Source organism: Hemibagrus wyckioides, linkage group LG21 (assembly GCF_019097595.1).
Source record: "Hemibagrus wyckioides isolate EC202008001 linkage group LG21, SWU_Hwy_1.0, whole genome shotgun sequence".
Classification (NCBI taxonomy): domain Eukaryota; kingdom Metazoa; phylum Chordata; class Actinopteri; order Siluriformes; family Bagridae; genus Hemibagrus; species Hemibagrus wyckioides.
In genome coordinates, this window is record NC_080730.1 from 16,866,514 (window position 1) to 16,885,818 (window position 19,305).

Below are 19,305 nucleotides of genomic sequence, written 5' to 3' on the forward strand. Positions count from 1 at the left end.
GAGCTTTTTATTCTTATTCACGTATATTTTTTGACAGCTGTCACTGGTGTGCTGTAGGAGGAAATTCAACGGCTTTTACCGAGAGAGAGAGAGAGAGAGAGAGAGAGAGAGAGAGAGTATTTGAATAGAAATGAGCCGAGCTTAATTGCTCCTGGTGTTATTAGCATAACAAACCTAATAATAATAGACAGGGCAAGATATTCAAGCACGTCTGGAATTTAATAATACAAATAAGCAGCTTGCAAATTGCCATTATTGCAGTGCATTTGGTTTGCCAGAGCACCTCATTATTGCAGAAAGGCAGCGATTTCAGGTCAGCAGCTCGTGAATGCGGGCTTCGCCCCTGTCATTGTCGTTTGCCAGTTACAGCTAAGCAAGCAGCAGGTGTGTAGAAAGCACAAAGTGATGCAATAACGGTAGTGAAATGCAGACCGAGCGTCAATAAGGGAAGGATGGGCACCTGGAAAAGTGAAGGGATGAATGATTAGTAAAGTAAACTCAGACACTCTCAAACAACAGTGCAGTGCAGTGATATTTAGAACCCAACAATGATAAAAGTGCTATAATTGAAAATATTGATGTTTTGTACAGGAAGCCTGGCGTCTGTCCCTGGGGATTGTCGGAACAAGGCAGGGGACACCATGGATCATCACAGGGCACAATCACACACACTCTTAAACCATTTACACACTGTGAATCATTCAGAGATGTCTTTCAGCCTTTCTGAACTGAGGGAGGAAACCAGAGTACCCTGAGAAAACCCCAGAGAACATGCACTTATTCACTGAAATTAATTAAAAGAAATTACTGTTAACTGCTGCTATTATGCAAGTCATACCATGAAATGTTCCATAACATTCAATTTCATTTTCAGTTTAATTTGATTTGACAAAATACGGCTGAGAATGGATTGGAAAGTATCAAGTGAATGATTACTGTGAACAAAACTCATCAGAACGCACCGTTAATGAAAAATCGGTGCGATCCGTACAGCCAGATGATGAGGAATAACGTAACTCGTTCCAATGTTACACACAGCTGCAAAAGAACATGCATTGTTTAGCTAATATTTTAGAGCAATCCTAGCGAATGGAGACAGGCATCCAAGCCTGGGCGAGCCGAGCCGAGCCGGCGGTGAGCTAATGAGCTCTGGCACTGAGTGAGAATGCTGATGCCAGTGCAATATTAAGTGTGGCATCTTTCTCGCGGTCAAACAGAACTTACACGCTATTTTGCATTCGCAGGCAGATGGCCTCACAGTCCTGAGTCTAACCACAGATTATGGAGATGAAACAGAAGATGAGGCTGGGGAAGATGGCCAAGGTCTGTGGTAGATCCCTATGAAGCAGGAAGTGTATGATGAAAAATAGAGTGGGTTCATTTTGTGTTAATTGCTGTGACGAATCAGGGACAGTGGTTTAGGGAACGCATTAAGCATATAATGTTTCCTAAAAAATTGTTTCAAGAGAGTCATGAGTGTAACCTAGTAGATATTATGCTCCAAATTATTAACTTTTAGAAAATCTCTGAAATCTCTTCCCTCTACCCTTACAGGACATTAAATGATGTTGCATTCAGGAAACTGGACCAGAGCTGTAGATCAAGAAGCAAAATGAACTCCATCATCATGGTCAGTCCTGAATTTAACATTGTATTAACCTTTGGGTCACTAATTCCAGTGTTGTGTGTTAAATCCATGCACATGCATTCAAGAGAACACACTCACAGGATCTTCAGCACAATATTCAGCATTTACTCTGTGCTATTCTCGTTTCTGGTCGGTTTTGGATTCAACAGCAAATCTGAGAGCAGTTTCAGCTGTAAGGATTAGATTACTATTAATAAATATTGTTTCTATAGTAACAGCTACTTCACAGGGTCTAGGCGTAATAAATAAATAACAGATTCAGGAAGCATGTCATTATTTAATTAAGAAAAACATGTTGATATGATGCTGTCTTCTATGAGGAGACGTTCATTTATCATTTATGGAAGGAGTCTGTAGTGTCAGTGCCTTGCAAAGCTGTCACGTCAAGTTTAAAGACAAAAGAACAAAGGTTTATTGGTGACATTCATGAACTTCAAGAAAGAAGTTGTATGTGTTAAAATATAAGCGATGACAGGAACTTGCTTCCATTGAAAAGGAAGTGGTTCAGGACAGCTGTTGGAAAAATGGTTAGAAGGTTGTGAGCTTAAACCCCAATCTCACCAAGCTACTGCTGTTGAGCAAGACCCTTACTTCACAGTTAAGAGATAAATGTAAGTCGTACTGGATAAAGATGTAAATGTGAAATGTAAGAAGTATGGGCTGAAAATATTACTTCAGTGTAGCAACCAAAGGATGTCCCTCCCCCAAAGGCTGTCCAGTTCAAACCAGTTAGAAGCTCTTCAAAATAAAGGCAAACAATTTAAGAGAAGAAAAATCCACAACTCATTGTTATTCTCAATCTTATTACGCTGATTAATAATTGTTTTGATTCGTCGTCATGAGAGAACATGTCACTTCTGTGTGTATATCATAAATCGTTGCATGTTTGTAAAATGTCACATCCTCGTGAAGTGATTTTTAAAATCCTGCACCGGGTTTTATCATCAGCAGACTTTCTTCTTGCAGGCAATCACAACCTGATTAATTGTGACTATATAACTAAGATGAGATGAATCTTATCTCTTGTTATTCGTTCAAACCCAAACAGAATCATGTCCAAGATTTGTGATTTTTAATTTGTTCCTTGATTCGATTTGTTGCACTCGGACCACGTATGATGCGTAACGATGTGCTGGAATTGCCCTGTGGAAGTGTTTTTTGTTTTTTTTTCACTCATCCTAATTTGAAATCAGTGTTAATATAACTACTGTAACTTCCCGGAGCAAATTATAGCGCTGCAGGTGGGAAATGAAGAGCGTGTGCAAAGATTTGCATAGTGCATATGCAAAGAGAGGGGGGAAAAAAAGCACTTCAAACCACTCCGTAGTGGTCCTCCAAATCCAAATGAGCAGCAAATACTGAGCTCATTGTCTATCTCCAATATACACACACTCGCTCATACACACACACACACACACACACACACTCATACCTGCTGTTAGATTTGAATAATGTCTTCAGCTCTCCGCCCCCACTGTGGGCTTGGCCTCCCACTCCATTACGTATAATATGATATGGATTTCAGAGAGCGTAGGATAATGTGTGTGTGCTGCAGGGTCTTTTCAGTCGAGGTGATACATTTCAATAAATCCACACGCCATCAAGTAGTGTTCTAGTACTTCTGGAGTTGCTTCAGAGTTTCCCTGAACAAGATAAAAGTTTTTTTTTCCTTCTTTGTTTAAAACACCACTTCTCGCCTGGCTGTAAGGAGGGTGGTTTGTGTTGTTTGAATTATTTAACAAAACTTTGGATATTTCGCATGTGAATAATTCAAGAATTAATTAGAATAACCCAAATATTCACAAATCTTGCAGAAGAAGCTTTTATCTCTGCAAATCTTCGCTTCAGCCTTTAAAAATGCGCCATTATCATTATCTTTTTTTGGGGGGGGGGTGTCTTTTTTTAAAATCTTTTTTTAAATCATTTTTGGGAGAGGATCTTTTCTGGATCTTTTTTTTTTTTAGATATTTTTTGGATGGGTTTTTTTTTTTGGGGGGGGGGTCTTTTTGGATGGGTTTTTTTGGGGGGGGGTCCTTTTTTTAAAGCTTTTTGGGATCTCTTTTGGATCATTTTGGGGGAGGATGTTTTTTGGGGGGATATTTTGGATGTTTTTTTTGTGTAGGGGGGTCTTTTTTGTACCTTTTTGGTGGGGGGGTGGGTTTGGGGGGGTTGGATCTTTTTGGGAGGATTTTTTTTTTGTCCTTTTTTTTCATCTTTTTTTTTAAAGCTTTTTGGGATCTCTTTTGGATCATTTTGGGGGAGGATTTTTTTGGGGGAATATTTTGGATGATTTTTTGTGTAGGGGGGTCTTTTTTGGACCTTTTTGGTGGGGGGTGGGTTTGGGGGGGTTGGATCTTTTTGGGAGGATTTGTTTTGGATCTTTTTTGGATCTCTCTCTCTCTCTCTCTCTCTCTCTCTCTCTCTTTTTTTATTTTTGCTGGATTCCCAAATTTCTTCAATATTTATTCATCTTCTGACTTATTTTATAGGTAAATACAAAATAAATAAATAAAACATGTCTGACAGCCATGTTGGGAAGTTTTACTCACGTATTTAATAAAATCTAGAGATTAGTATAAACTCTGTCAGAGAGACACACTCTTGCCAACCCAGCAGCTGCATGAAGAATTCCTTCCTTCCCTCTTCCAAATCTCCATTTTCACAAGATTTATGTTCGACGGTACAAATTAAGCAAGACAGCGAACAGCTAAAAGGTTTTTTTATGTGTTTTGAAGTCTTAAGATCTGGCATTGTGCAAAGCTGGTTTTTGTGAGAAATCCTCAGTAAACAGGCAGGCATCCGTCCAAAGTCGGCTGTATGACAGTTGGAGGGAAATTTGGAGTGTTCCGACTTTGGAGCATTGCTATGTTCAGAGAAATGCTTTCCAATTAACCTTCACCTTCAGCAGATTTTTTAACAGCCTGCACTCAGTAGGGTGGAAAGGCACCAAAGGGACGGACACGCACATATCAATCCATTTCGATACAAGTTTTTTTGGAAGGCACCAGTCAAGCCAGATCATTACGGAAGCCGTAAATCGCTCGTGTGTGAGTGTGAAGACTATTATTGTAGCCATGTACATTATGTACATGTGTTAAAGAACAGATGGTGTTTATATTCTATAGATCTGTATCATCTATCCAGCTTTCACATCACTTGTATTGCTTTGCATCATTTCAGAGCTGGTAAATTAGATAATTGGTTGCTCATTTCTTTTCTTAACATGCTTTCACACCTGCACGCTAACTTAATGCATCATAAAAGCTCTTTTCCATTCCTACGCAAATCATGAAACCTCTCCGGAGGTGTGTATAGAAACTTACACATGAGTGTTTCCCATTTAAGATAGAGGTTCAACAATAAAAGCTAAGAACACTTGAGTATCCGACGAACACTTTAAAAAAAACGCTTTTCGAGGGTCAGTGACTTTGGGCAGTTTTTTTTTCTGGAAATCCTTTGAAAGGTCTGTATAAAAGTTCCAACAAAGTGTCTTATTTTCAGAGAGATGAAAATAAAAACTATCTAATGGGTCTTAAAGGAAGTCTTGTTGTAAGTGGGTCAAAGACATTAGACCTTAGTTATTATGTACTATTTGTTCTAATTGTATTCATTTCAGTCTTGACAGTTCTCGGAATGAATCGAACAATTTTTTTAATGATGGAAATGGATGGTTTGGTCGTAGAGGACTAGATTTGAGCGAGTGAGTATGAAGACTTGCTAGGACATGGAGATACATACTGAGAAACATACTGCTGCTGCAGCAGGAGGAATCCCTCCATAGCAGATCTGTATGGTCAGGATGATAAAGGGCTAACTAGGGAATCTGTGGCACTGGCATTGAGGGAACCAATCAGGATAGAGCTTTATGGCTGAACCATGCCTTGGTCTTTAAAAAATGCTTTATTTTGGTCAGGGTCACTGTGGATCTGAAGCCTATCCTGTGAACCCGGGGTGTGCTTGAATCCATCTTTTTGGCAATTTTGTGTAGATTTAAAGGTTTTATGTGGAACCCTACAGCTGATTGCTCAACTAAAGGGGTCCGAGAAGGCTTTAGGGAGCTAAGAACTTTAGAAATATCTAATGAACCCCTGTAGAAGCCTTGGGCAGTCTTGGTACTCTTTTTTTATTTCAATTATTCGTTATCTTCTAAAATGGAAAGACATGGAAGATTGTGTATGTATTTTTTAAAGTAACAGTGAATTATCAAGTGTGTGCATAGCACCCAACAACAGAATTTTCCTTTGGGAAGTATGAGAGAACATTTTCCATAAACTTTAACTATCCAGAAAAAAAAATCCATGAATTAAAGTTAACTGAACTTCTGAACTCGTTCGCCTTTCTATCCGTTTTCAGTGAGAACAAAAATTGCCTTGAGTTCCTAATCAACTGTGCTGCTCTGAATATAATCATAACATATGCACTTCATCTGACCTTTCATCCTCTACACCTCTTTGCTTTAAGCGCACACTTAGACTATAGACTAATCTCCCATCTTGATTACAAAAGACTCTAAAAAGAAAAAAAGGAAGTACAGTGGTTTCGCATTCCACTCAGACCATAAAACCGGTCTGTGTCTCTGCTACAGGTTAATAGCCAAGTGGCCCTGACCTCACTGTGCGAGAGGAAAGAGCAAAGAAGCGTGGGAAATGCAGTTTCAGATCAGAGTAGCTACTAAATGGATTGTGCAAGGCATTTCAATAGCACGAAAGCCTGCCTTCCGCCTGTAGTCATTAGAGAAGACATTATGACTTTCCGGTCTGCACTGCAGGTCTAGACGATAATGAAAGTTTTAAAGGTCTTGGTCAAGCCATTTCATCAACTAACTGACTCTGAAGAATGATTTCATTACTGCAAAATATGGAGAGTTCTTGAGAGTCGGGTCAAAGGAACTCCTGTGGATCAATGAAGCATCTGTGAGTGGCAGCAAGTTCAGTAATAGGCTTCAAACTAATCAAATGTCCGTTTAGTAACTCATACGATTATGTGGTGGATCAGTGGGAAAATTTGCACTGTACATATCAGTTTAAAAAAAAAATAGCCAGGATTGAAATCCTGTTATACTAATAAAATGGGCAGGAAATTTAATCACATCCTAACTTTTTATAAAAGAAAGAAGCACACTGGCCGTCCTCTCGCTAACGTGTTGATGCTATATTTTCTCAAAACACACTTTTCCCTTCAACTCAGGTGATTAGGAGCTCTGTGGCCTGATAAGCAGGGCTTCCAGACAATGGTAGGTGATTTCACAGCGTGTTCTAAGTCTCCGTGAGCAGTGGGTTCATTAGCACTAATGGCACATTAAATAAAAGTCAGGAGGAAATCGAGGCCGGGGGGTCTCCGGTGTGAGGGCAATTAAAAGAGATGATTGTGATGTAAAAGCTGTTTTAACGCGTGTTGAACGTTCAATCACCTTTCGTACCGTGGGCTGTCATCAAGGTTGCCCATGGGTGACACGGTTGTCCACTTATTAAATCAATGGAAAGAGAAGAGAGAAGGATCGCCAGGTAAGGCTGTGGGAGGAGTTCAAATCTTGGTGATATCAAGCCACAACTTTGAGTAAGACTTTTGAGTAAAATGAGCATGGAAGGTGCAAAATTACTGTAGGCAATTAGGATTTTCTTAGAAACCAGTGATAACATGACAAATGAGCAAGGATGAAGGGTTTACTGAAGATGACTAGATAAATTAGATGGTACACAAAAACCAACGACAACATCACAGAACAAAGATCACATCAACAACAAGAAATTATAATTTAGAAAATTTGCTTAACTGATTTAATCCAACAGCAGACAGAATGATGGTGCGGAACATACAGTTCCCGCTTCACAGCTTCAGTGTTCCTTGTTCAATCCTGATCTTGGTGACTGTCTGGAGTTCCTAAGTTCATGTTCATCCCATGCCTGTGTGGGTTAATTCCAAGGTTTTGCAGCATCTACCTCCCAAAAAGGTGGACTAGCCACTTTTATTACCCCTAGGTGTAAGCAACATGTGTAGATGGTGCTCTGTGATGGACTTGTGTATTCCCATCTCATGCCTGTTGGTGTTTCCTGGATACATTTTATGGCCACTACAACCCTGACCAGGATCAAGTGTTTATTCTGAATATATGAAATATTTAACAGCTCGATGAAGTCAGACAGGCAAAGATCGGTGCACAAAGAGCAATCCAAAGCACGTGGCAAGGTCACAGAAACAGCAATAAGATAACTCACCATTTGGCAGACACCCTTATACAGAGCAGCTTACATTTTTATCCTGTTTTGAACATCTGAGCAGCCGGGGGTTAAGGGCCTTGATCAAGGGTCCAGCAGTAGCAGTTTTATGGATCTGGGATTCAAACTCGCTACCTTCCGAGCAGTAGTCTAATGCCTGACCCATCAAGCTACCACATCCCAGTAAATGGGAAACTCTTGGGAAATTGGACTGTTTCTCTCTGTATTCAAAGCCACTGACATTAAGCTAGACATGTTGACATGTTGAATAAGTTGATTAGTTGATTCATGATTAATTTTTTATAGATCTGAGCATGACCATAACACAAAATAAACAATATGAAAGGAGACAGGCATGGATCCCAGAAATTACCCATAAAAAGGGAACCTTTATCTACTCCATATAGATTTTGTGTGCATTAAAGTGAAATTATTCATTTTAGGAAGAAGTCTCTCACTATTTAGAATTACCAATCAACATGGGTTTTTGGGCTGAGGGAGGAAACCAGAGTACACCCACACAAGCAGGGGAAGAACATGTAAACTCCACACAGAAAGGCCCCTGCCTGTTCGAACCCAGGACCTTCTTGCTGTGAGGCAACAGGGCTAACCACTAAGCCACCATGCTGCCTGTTTTGACTAAAGGAGAATGCAAAAGTTCACATTTTCTTAACACAGCCATTATAAGCAACAGAATAAGAAACACATCCAGTATATTCCAAATTAAGATGAGTCTAAATTACGGTAATGGATTGAGGCTCTAATTTAGTAAACAGTGGGTGGACCAAAAAAAAAACCACAGTTTTTTTAACTGTCCTATTTGTTCTTGATTACTCTTGGACTTTACCCAAACAGAAACTTGCAACACTCATAATTGTTGTTTCAGTGGTGGCATCGGGACCAAAACAAATTTTTATTATCGTTTCATCTTCATCATGGGGGAAAAAAGACAGAAAAAATTCTCTCCTGAAAAATGACCACGGCTCAATATACAGTGCACGCGTACACGTACGTTGTTTGACAAAGCGCAGCACTCCAAAAGCTGCAGATAAGAGGTTTTTTTAAAGCAAAGAATCATCCGATTTGATTAATATATCCGTGCACCCACAAAAGGCTGAATAAATCTGATGAAAGTGTCACTCGGGATGGACAAATCAAGATGGCATAGCTCCTGCCATCCATTTGTTATGAGAAGCAAATTGAACTGCCCCAGAAAGAGGTGATTCAAAACACATTCTGGCTTGGGGCTTTAAACTTTTTAAATGATGCTTTAACATTTCAGACGTTCAATAAGAGCGTACGTTTTCTCACTTCTCAGAAATGACGGCCTGATCTCATGGGTTTGCGAAAAATAGATCATTTAAATGCATATAAATAAAAGATATTCAATGCCAAGGTTTAGACATCAGATCCTATAGACTGTGCTACAGAATAAAATGACCAATAAATGATTCACACCATGTCGGTTGCGTCAAGCTTCCTCTTGATGAACCGGAGAAGACGTTTTTTTTGTGCAAGCACAAAGTTTATCAAGCCTCCCACAGCCCATGGTTGCCAAAATCCATGTGAAACATTTGGCATTCGCTGAGCGCATTTCGACTTATGTGAGTTATGGTTGGAAATTAGAGGGGCCACATCTTCCCTAACGATGTAGTTTCTCTAACAGCAGGCGATGATTAAAGAAAAAGTCTACGCTAGGCAAAGACGAGCTTTTGCGAGTCGGGAAACGAGCGAAAGAGAAGAAGGGAATGTTATTCTCAAGCCTGTCAGAGGTTATTTATGCATTGTTGAGACACTCATTAAAACGTTAGGCCACAATTAAGAAAGCAAGCATAAATCTATCTGCAAGCGGATGTTAATTAGTTTCCTCGGTGATCACTCCTGGAGTTATCTTATCCTGCAATATTGTGATTATGTACCAATTTGCATATTTCCGCTCCTGAAACACCGTACGGTTTTTCAGTGCCATGAGAAAAGTGATAGGACGCTCCTTTCTGTCTCAAATTGCAAATTCTATTTCAACTCCGTGAAGCAAAGTGTCTCATGAGCGTCTTAGCTATTATTAAGTATAAGTCGCTACCTGTACACAAGTGTGCATTCGATTGTGTTCATACCAAATTAAATCCCAGCTTTTGTTTCATAAAAATAGTTCTGACTAAAACTGGACAGTTTCCCAAGAGCCTCAGAAATGGAATGGCTCAACAAGAATTATTTTACTTTCCCTCTTTCTCTTTGTATTCAAAGCCACTGACATTTAGCCAGACATGCTGAATAAGTTTATTAGTTGATTCATGATTAATTTTTATAGACATGAGCATGGCCATAACACAAAATATACAATATGAAAGGAGACAGGCATGGATCCCAGAAATTACCCATAAAAAGGGAACTTTGATCAATTTTGTATGAATTAAAATATTGCTTTAAGTGAAATTATTAATTTTACGAAAGAGTCTCTGTGAGCTATTATTTTTATTTTTTTAACATTATTTTTTTATTTTTTATTATTTTATTTTTGTTATTTTTTTAACATTAGATATTTTGGTATTGTACTGGCTTTCAATCAAATTCAGTTTTTATTTCCATAGCACTTTAAACGAATTGTACAGGAATATAAAATTTTACATTTAAATTTATCCCTAATGAGGAAGTCAGAGGTGACAGTGACAAGGTAAAAACCCCATTAGACGATTTGAGGAAGAAACCTTCAAGAGGAACCAGATTCAAAAAAGACACCAGAAAGTGTGATTAGAAATCATTTCCCTTCTATAACTGTATACTATGTAGTCAAGTGCAACTGTGTAACAAGGGGCTTTTGAAAATTCTAGTTTTTAACAAGGAACTGCTCACTGATGGAGACTTGGATTCAAGGGTTTTTGCAGTCTAAAGCCATCTCCGTGGTCTCTAAGTTTTACTATACACAGCAATCCCATGTATCTCCAGACAGTCCATGTGGGTCATCCTACATTTTCAGCAGCCAGAGGTAGTGTATCAGAATGGATCAGGAGAGCTGAAGCAGTGTCAGGAACCCTGGTATCTCAGGAGTAACTTGTTTTGAATGACTATTTGGCTGCTTCAGCTGCATGAACCTGCCAACCCTGAGCCATGTATTAAACTCGCTAAATGGCTGGCATGCCGCGTGAGAATGCCACGGATGCAAATAAGGAGCAAACAGCCCACTGGACAAGCGTTTGCCAAAAAGCCAATTAAAAGACAAAATTGTACAAACCATGGTGGAGAGAGAGAGAGAGAGAGAGAGAGAGAGAGAGAGAGAGAGACTACCAAGACACAATGTGTTCATGGCAAGAAAAACATGTGAGGACATGGACAGGGATGGGAAAGATTTGTAAAAGTCCAGTTCCATAAACAAAGGTTTGGACTCATGACTAACAACTTAAATGACCATCAACTACAGTTACATTGTAAGCATCAATGAGGCATTCACAAACTACTTTTTATGGCTAGAATTAAGACTATTCGAAGCAGTTTGGTTTTATGATGGCACTTTTTTTGACTAGAGCCATGGATGAGACCATTTAGAAGATGAAACAGAGAATAAAAAACACTCTTCATTGTCCAAGAATATTTAAATCTGCTCTTCTCTATTACATTTCCGCCACTTGATGACCCCTAATCTAAAATGATGACTAACACTAGCACTATCTTTCCCTTCCTATTCTTTCACATGTATTCTATCGCTGTATCCTTTCATTATGTTTATAAGCCCTTTGCTGGATTACATGACACCGATATAGAACGTATACTGTACAAGAAGGAAAGATGTATGCCAGAGGCACACGCTCATGAGATCAGATGCAGAGACATCACACGATTGTGATTCACACTGATCTCTCTGCAGTGGTCTTTAAAATCCACACTGCTGCTGCTCAAAAAACGCCAAGTCTCTTGAGGTCGCTCCTCCTTTTTTTTTTTTTTATCCTCTGACTGTGCCTGATCCTTCTGACTGTGTGTCCTTCTATTGACAAAGAGCATAATTACACTCATACTTCTGAAGGAATGAGAGAGGAAGAGGAGATACAAAAGAAAAAAAAAAGAATGAGAACACATGTTGACACCCTTTTATTTGACATGGCACATAAACAGGCAGACTTTTCCTGTGTCTTATTATTCCTGCGATCCGAACTAGAGCACTGTGTTAAAAGATTGCATCATCTGTCAGTCATTGGTGTTTATAATCCCTTTTATCTTTCATTGTTTGCCGTATTCAATCATTCTGTCAGATCCACTCAAATATCTTTGTTTAGCACAATAGTACCATCTTTATCTAGTGGTATCATTTTGTATAGTTAGTTTAGAGAAGGTCTTGAATCAAATACTATATATATATATATATATATATATATATATATATATATATATATATATATATATATATATATATATATATATATATATATATATAGAGTGGGACAGGAATTTTCACACATTTCTTTTTGTTTACTAAAAAGAAAGGCACTCGTCCAATTTTGAATAGGTGCCAAAACATCTTTGACCTCAAGACATGGACTCCACGAGACCTCAGAAGGTGTGCTGTGGTATCTAGCACCAAGGTATCTGAAGATTTCCTAGCAGAACATATCCCAGAGCTTCACACTGCCTCTGCCACCATAAGAAAGATGCATAAGCATCACTTGATATAAAAGAAAGCATGATGTGATTCATTAGACCAGGCCACCTTTTTCCATTGCTCCATGGTCCAGTTCTGATGTCCATATGCCCATTGTAAGGTGCTTTTGAGGGTGAACAGAGCTCAGTATGGGGACTCAACAACTTAGATTCACCAGTTGTACTTCCTTGGAGCAGTTTTAGTAGGTTCTAACCACTGCATCCTGTGAACACCACACAAGCAAGACCTGCTGTTTCAGAGAAGGCCCAGTCGTCTAGCCAAAGCAATTTGGAACTTTTGTCAAGTCAGTTAGAACCTCATGCCTACCCATTTGTTCTGCTTCCAACACCTCAGCTTCGAGCACTGACTGCTCACTTGCTGCATAATTTGTCCCAGCCCTTGACAGGTGCCACTGTAACAAGATAATCAATGTTATTCACTTCACTTGTCAGTGGTTTTAATGTTATGGGTGATTGATGTATGTAAATGCACCCATCTGATGTCAATGTGACTGCAAGCATCAGTTATTTGAAAAAATTGTTTGAATTACAAAACAAAAACACATTATTCGCTTATTAATACGTTTCCATTTCCTTTTATCCTTGACAGGTCCACAGGGACTCCAGAGCTAGTCGCAGGAATAGCGGACATGAGTGGTGCCGTGACCCAGATACCAACCATTCACCAAAGAATGAATGATTTCTATGATTCCTCATGTTAACATGAATTGAGACTAATGACTTTTAGGGGAAAGCAGGATATAAAATGCTAAAATATTACTGATGGTTTAGATACATTTAAAAGAGCAATCTATATATCTGTAATGGTCACAACTATGAATACTTGAGAAAATAGGACCTCACACGTGGGATTATTATATCAAGTCTATCTAATCCTAGAAAATGTTGACCAACACATTCATATCCAAATCCTATTTTTGTCAAGTGGTGCTTGTACCAGGTTAACCGTCGGAGATCATAACTCTCACGTGATACCTCTGTTACCTTTTATCACCTGTGAAAGCACACTGTCCTTGAAATAAAACACCCTAGAGCTGTTTATTTTCCACACATTCTGCTTTGAAATGCTGTTACCGGACACCGTCGAGGTTTTCCTCCTGATGATTATTATATTTAAGGCACGGTCATATCGTAGATGTAATCACAGCTCTGAATGCTCGAGTGTGGCTGTATATACCCCTGCTCTGTTTTAGAGAGGCATCAGGCTGAAGCAAGGCAACGAGTGTTTGTGAAATTGAAAAGCACTCATGCAAAAATGCTGCATGAGCAGGACCGAGGTACCGAGGGGCATTTACACGCCGCTAAGCACCAGCACTGCCTGAGTGAAACCGAGGAAAAGTTTCTCCTCGGTGAAGGAGACGCCATGATGGAGTGAACACGGTACATATACACAGCTCAAGCAGACCAAAGTTACCCTAGGAGGGAGTGCAGGGCATGAAATGAGAGCGAGAGAGAGAGAGAGAGAGAGAAAGAGAGAGAAAGAGAGAGATGTAGAAAGGGCAAGCGACAGAAAGAAAGTCAAAGAAAAGGAGAAAAAAGGCAATATGCAGAAAAACAAGGAATGAATTTCATTTGTAAAAAAAAAATAAAAAAAAAATTAATATTTACTTATTAAATATTGTGTACAATATTTATGGATAGAAAACATTTATTTGCATATTATTTTCTGTTTGACAAAGGAAAATAAATCCAAGAAGCTTGTTTGCAACTTGTCTTCATACCATTGAACAGTATGACAAACACATTTAAGCGGGTTTTTTTTAATTATTTATATATTTTCTGTGTAAATTAATTAACACTTACAAAGGAGTCCAGGAGAGATCACATGCATTCCTCATCTGGCTTTAATGCTGTTCATGTCACTGACTGCCAGCATGTCTGAAAGGTGCCTTGTGAGAGAAAACGACATGTAATTTTATGTACATTAAGAATTTATCAAGAGCCGATAAATGAAATTGTCAAAGAAATAAAAAAATAAAATACGATGGGTGTGTTGAGCTTGACTTCTGTATTAATTTAAAAAAAAGTAAAGTAAACCACAGAAACAAATTTTCTCCACTGGCTGGCTCTAATTTTAACCACCGAATAAATTATTCAGAGGTAAGACTTTGATTAGGTGGCGGGCAAATTAGTGAACCTTAAAATCAGCTGCTCTCACAGTTCCTTTAGTCACTTTTAAAGGCTCTCGCCTCGTTGCTTCACATTAAGCCATGGATTCGGTGCTAAGCTAAGTATTTGGAGCGCAGAATCCGCCAAAGGCGTTTAAAGTGTTCCCAATGAACTATATATATATGATAGCAACCTGTACAGGAAGCCCAATTATTAACCTGTAATATCATGTTATATTGGGTTATTAAAATAATACAATTTGACAGGACATGCTGTTGCGAGAAAAAATGTCTACAACAATAAAAGATTTGAAATAAAAGAAAACATAACTGTGGTAATGATTTCATTGAATCTGCTTTCCTACCTTGCTTTCTTTTTCTGACTTTTTAAAACGTTAACATTTTTAAAATGCATTAATCACAAACTCACTCTATCTTTTTTAAAAGAATTCCTGTCTACATTTAACCTCTTGTGCATCAGCAAATAACAGAAGATTAAAGTCTAATATAAATCTAGGATTTAATTCACCTTCTTATACTAGAATATTAAAAGGTAGAAAAAAAGGTGACCTTGGGTGGTGTAAAGATTAGCATTGGCAATTATCCCATGAATACAGTGTTGATGTGCGTTTACATGCATGCTGCCCCTGTCGCACCTCTCCATACCAGTGTAGCACTAAAACCTTTAACAAATTATTATCCTTCATTTTAAATCACCAACACTGAACTATGTGTGCTTATGTAGAAATAAAGAGTCAAATATGTTTTTCAGCAGAGCCAAGCCTTGAAAATGACAGTAAGAGTCATGGCTGCTTGCCCACTGGACCACCAGAGCAGAACAAAAGCAGGTGCTTTGAGTCACACCTTGGCTCATATTCTGAACAGGGCTTGGCTGTATGAAAGTTGTGGCATTTGTGCAAGTGTCCCGAAAAATAATCGTGACCTGAGATCTTATTCAATCATTAGTAGGCCAATGATTGAATAAATGAGTACCATCATTGGTCAGTGCACACCTCTGGACCACTCAGTTGCTGCTACAGAACCTTCAACAATGGGTATTTTGTATTGAGCCAAGGCTTCAACCATGATTATCACACTAAAGCATATATACACCTGCCTTCCAGAGGATAGTCAAGAACCTGCTTTAAATGACACTTCAACTCAGATCCTGACCAAAGATCCTTTGTTTGAATAGTTTTAAAAATAGACCTAAAACTAGACATAGAAAAATAAAATAAAAAAAAGCTTGCAACTTGAAATGAGCCCATGTGGCCTGCTGGAAGTGCGGTTGGTTCCTGGCCCTGCGGTTCTTGTTTTGAATTTCTTCTCAGGTCTTAAAACAAGACCTTTGCTACAAGTAGGAAAATTAAAAATGCTCAAAAAAAAAAAGCACTCATCTTGAAATAAGCCCATGTGGCCTGCTTGAAGGGCAATTGCTCGCTGAGCCGGATGTTCTTGGTTCGAATCTCTTCTTGGGTCTTAAAACAAGTCCCACGCTACAAGTAGGAAAATGATAAATGCGCAAAAAAAAGCAGGCCCCTGGCAGTGAGCCCTTGTGGCCTGCTTGAAGGGCAATTGCTCGCTGAGCCGGATGTTCTTGGTTCGAATCTCTTCTTGGGTCTTAAAACAAGTCCCACGCTACAAGTAGGAAAATGATAAATGCGCAAAAAAAAGCAGGCCCCTGGCAGTGAGCCCTTGTGGCCTGCTTGAAGGGCAAATGCTCGCTGAGCCAGATGTTCTTGGTTCGAATCTCTTCTTGGGTCTTAAAACAAGTCCCACGCTACAAGTAGGAAAATGATAAATGCGCAAAAAAAAGCAGGCCCCTGGCAGTGAGCCCTTGTGGCCTGCTTGAAGGGCAAATGCTCGCTGAGCCGGATGTTCTTGGTTCGAATCTCTTCTTGGGTCTTAAAACAAGTCCCACGCTACAAGTAGGAAAATGATAAATGCGCAAAAAAAAGCAGGCCCCTGGCAGTGAGCCCTTGTGGCCTGCTTGAAGGGCAATTGCTCGCTGAGCCGGATGTTCTTGGTTCGAATCTCTTCTTGGGTCTTAAAACAAGTCCCACGCTACAAGTAGGAAAATGATAAATGCGCAAAAAAAAGCAGGCCCCTGGCAGTGAGCCCTTGTGGCCTGCTTGAAGGGCAATTGCTCGCTGAGCCGGATGTTCTTGGTTCGAATCTCTTCTTGGGTCTTAAAACAAGTCCCACGCTACAAGTAGGAAAATGATAAATGCGCAAAAAAAAGCAGGCCCCTGGCAGTGAGCCCTTGTGGCCTGCTGGAAGTGTGCATGCCTCTGGTACCAGGGGTTCTTAGTTGAACTCTCTTCTTGGGTCTTAAAACAAGACCTAAACTACAAGTGGAGTACAAGAAAATGCCCACATGAGCTTTTGTGGCTCACTGGAAGTGTGCCTCTTGTCTCTGAAGTACCGCAGGTTCTTGGTTTGAACCGAGAGTTTTTTTATTTAGTAACTAAGTTAGTAGAATAAAGTGGAACTTAATGTAACTTACTAAGTAACTTAGATAGTAAGAAGAAATATTGCACAATTAAATTATATAATTTATGTAAGGTAAGGTACAAACATAGGGGAAAAAAATGAAAAAATATGTAAATAATAAAAAACAACAAACAAGAAAGAAAGAGCCCAGAGTAGCATAACCCCCTGTTCCACCTCTCCAGGAGCCCCAGTTGGGACACACTGGCTTTCACTCTCTTTCTCTCACTTTGCCAGATTGAGTGCCCCAGTGGGTTCCAGCACCTTTGGCTCGATCCTGTGTGCTTGCGGGGACAGCCCAGACCTCATCCCTAGCACATTGAGCCACCAGTGCTATCTGATTAGCGCTGTCTTTTTTGGGGGGGCTTATCTTTTATTTGACAACACATAGCCACAAACACACATGCACTTATAAAACACAAAACTATCACTGAGCTTTGAACCAAGACTGTCAGGTACATACATGCTAGGCCTCTAGCCCACTTAGCCACCAGAGCCTACAGATAAATGTGCCTTTTCTGGGGGGTTTATCTTTTACTTAACAACACTTCTACACAAAGGAAGAGACACCAGAAAACTAGCTTTTTTGGGGGGCTTATCTTTTACTTGACAACACAGACACAGAAAACATGCCACCAAACCTTAAACCATGACAATACACATTTCCCAGCATTCCTCCCATTCAGACACCAAAATAAAACACACTGACAGCCAAGTTTTATTTAGAGGTTTACCTTTTTCTGTACATCACCTCCTCACAAAGACATGCGCTTATAAATAAAACATTACACCTGAACCATGACTGTTATACAGAGTCACACATTCACCTGTCTCCTTGACTGCTAAACCACCAGCAACGATACAACAGTGTATTTTGTAATCTATTCCTTTTACATCACCTATATACAAAGTGGTGGGTTTAAAAGGTAGACATCTCACCAAAACCAAGCCTCAATCCATGACTATCACACACACACACACACACACCACCAGAGCCAACACAAAACAGCTCCTTAAAGGCATACTTTTGTTGTTAGACATCAGGATAAATTGCTTAAAACGAGCATCGCTTCTGTGAGGTATCATGGACTTTGTGGAAAAGCATCATAGAGGTTGCTGATTCAAATCTCACCATGTTTATTTTCCCTCTAGGGTGACGGTTTACTGAACATCATAGCTGCTTTTGTTGCTTTCTGGCTGCACCCGTAGCTCGGTGAGCATGTGTAGCGTTATAACTCGGGGAGTGATATACCCGAGTAGAACAGACAGACAAAACAGAAGAGACAGACAAGTGGTTTGTTGGCATGGTTGTTGGAGGTGTTTAATATGAGCTGATTTGTTCTAAGGACACAAGGTCATCTTATTCTGTGTGAAACAGAATGGTGTCCTTTCAGATATATTTGAGCAGTAATGAATTGGAAAAGAGAGAAATGTGTCAGGTTCGGTTAATCAGGTCCACTGTAGCCTCGTCTCTTTTCTCAGGTTGTCTTGAAGAGGCCAGAGACAATGGAGTCTCCAATCTCTCTATCGATCAGCCCTGTGCCGTTATTATGAGTGAACCAACGGGTGCGTTTTCTCCTTTCATCACATCCTTTCTGAAGTATCTCTGCCAGCCCCTTGAGTCGCACACCACACAATTAATATTATCTCAATCACTCCTTACTTATATCACAGTATGTGTATTTTGAAATTAAATAAAGATATACTTGAACGCAATCCAAATCGGGTGAATGGTGTAGAAGCATATTTTATATGATGCCATTTATGTCTGCATTCCGGATAAAAAAAAGGCTTTTTAAGGCAAAGAAGGTGAATGCTCTGAAAGGGCTACATCATTCACCTTACCTGAATCTAAGTGAGCACTTGATTAAGTAAAAACCAAAGGGAAAACTCCTCAGGAACAAGTCAGGGACTGAAGACGGCTGTAGTAAAGACTGGCAGAGAATCATCAGGGAAGAAAAGCAGTGTCTGTGAGTTGCTGGATGGTTCGGACCTTGTGGAACATCCCAAAACAGATCTGTGAATCAAACGTACAAATTCTTATAGAGATCTGTAAGAGATTTCTGTCATGGTTTGCCTAACTGTCACTGTGGCTGTCACTTCCTGTTTTGGTTCACACTCCACATCTAGATCTGAGTCATTTCCTGCTTGTCAACTGTAGGTCTTTAGGTACAACACCTTGTCATTAATAGTCCCA